Raw genomic sequence first — 2186 nt, 5'->3', positions numbered from 1 at the left:
TGATAGCAACTTTGTCTCACAGTGATTACATTATTCTGCATTCATATTCTCCTACCTTTCCAAGGAAAAGAGGGAGATATATTTCTTCATTTCTTCTCTAGGCCAAGACTGGTCATTAAAATTGTCAACCTACAAGCATTTATTTTGTTTACTATGTGTTCAGTCATTTTTCAGTAGTGTCCTATTCTTTGTGACCCCTTCTGGTATTTCCTTGGCAGAAAGACTAGTGTGGTTTGTCATTTCCTTTTATAGCTTATTTTTACAGATGAGGAAACTGAGGCAAACACAGTTAAGTAACGTTCCCAGGGTGAAACAGCTAATAAGTATCTAAAGTTGGATTTGAACTCAAGAAGATGAATCATCTTGATTCCCAGGAAATACTCTCTCCACTGCACTACCTAGACTACTATGTTCCAAGCAGTATTAGGCACTGAATTTGGTTTTATTTTGTATTCTTTTGGCTAAAAGCACAATTGTTTCACAGGTTCTATCTACTTCATTCTGCATCAGTTCACATAATTCTCTGAATTTCTTGTATTTTTTGTATTTCTTCCCCTTTTGTCCAGACCCAAATTTTATTGGTGTTGGGAGTTCCCAAATGAGAAAACTCCCTCTGCTGATACAGACCAAGAATTATTCTGCTACGTGTAGTCATAAGAGAATTGTTATAGCATTGAGGCATGGGATTGATAGGCAATATGTGTTAGAGGCTCGTTTTGAACCCAAGTTATCCTGACTTCAAGGCTAGCCTTCTTTCTACTATACTATGATCTTACTCTCTTGGTTTCTTATAACATCAGAATGCTCTATCACATTCATACACCACCGTTTGCCCAGATACAAGTGAATCAATATACGCCTCATCTGTTTCCATCTTTTTTTTTTAGCACAAGAAGTGCTGCTGTGAATATTTTAGAATACACGTGACCTTTCCATGACATATATAATACATTTCAGAAATCTTTTCATTATAAATGGTTAAAATAAAAATGTTGGCCATATAAAGAAATTTCAGTTATCTAGAATATTCAGTTGTGTGGAATACCACACTCCCTGACAAGCCAGATGAATGAGGTTCAAGGTTAGTTGCTATAGGGCCAAGTTGTCAGGCAACATACAACAGCATTTTAAAGGTATGGCAAGATACTACATTTGAATTTTTTTTTAATACAGCTAAAATGACCCTAAACCTTGGAACCTGGTAATGTGCATTTAGGTGTTAAAGAAATCAGACAACCATGTACAAAAGCCGACAAGATAGCAACGACCTTATTTTCCCTGTTAACTGAAGCAATAAAATGAAGCAAAGAGGCCAAACAGAAGCAATTATTCCAGACAGGTTCCATAACACACTTAATGCACTTTAACTTGAAAATGTTTCAAAGCACTACTTGCTGGTAAACCTAGTGAAAAATTTGGCTGCCTGATGATGAAGGGTTGAAAAAAGGGAGAGTCAAGTCAATGAGAAGTTAAAGACAGGTAACTCAGGTAGCAGTGGTCAGAGCAAATGTTTTACTCTTCAAGATCTTGTTCTGATGTTTCATTGTTGGAATTCTGGATCCTCAAAGGTTATGTCATAAAAACACAAGTTCAAAGGTTATTGGAAGAACATAAGCTCTGGGAGTATCTAACAAGCTGAATCGTCTCCAAGAATGAGACCAGCTACAGACTGTGTATCTCTTATCTGAGGATTCCTAGATTCAGAGAAACTGATCATGAGAAAGTCACTAGAAGGAAGAAAGGGGAGCATTTAGTGAGCATCTACAATGTGCCAAGCACTGTGCCTTATAGGCATTTTACAAATATTTTTGTTCTTGATCCTCATAAACACTGAAAGATAGATGATATTATACTCTCCATGGAGACTAACCGCTAAGATTAAGAGAAATTATACCATCAGTCAAATAACTGCCTATGTTAACAAAATTCATGAATCATTTTAAATATTAAAGCTTGAAACTGATATTCCAGTGAAGAGGCAGGTGCTATGGGTTAGCAATGCATATTTCTGTTGAATTTAAAATTCTTTCTTTACTCCTCCCTTTTTTTAAATTATCCCTGGCTCTAAGGAAGGGGGGAAGGGAACTGAAATGTTTGGAAATAAAGGAGGAAAGGAAAGGAAAGGAAAGGGAAGGGAAGGGAAGGGAAGGAAAGGAAAGGAAAGGAAAGGAAAGGAAAGGAAAGGA

The sequence above is a fragment of the Gracilinanus agilis genome, chromosome 3 (assembly GCF_016433145.1).
Source record: "Gracilinanus agilis isolate LMUSP501 chromosome 3, AgileGrace, whole genome shotgun sequence".
In the NCBI taxonomy this organism is placed as follows: domain Eukaryota; kingdom Metazoa; phylum Chordata; class Mammalia; order Didelphimorphia; family Didelphidae; genus Gracilinanus; species Gracilinanus agilis.
The sequence above is the reverse complement of the archived record's forward strand: the minus strand, read 5'-3'. Positions refer to the sequence as shown.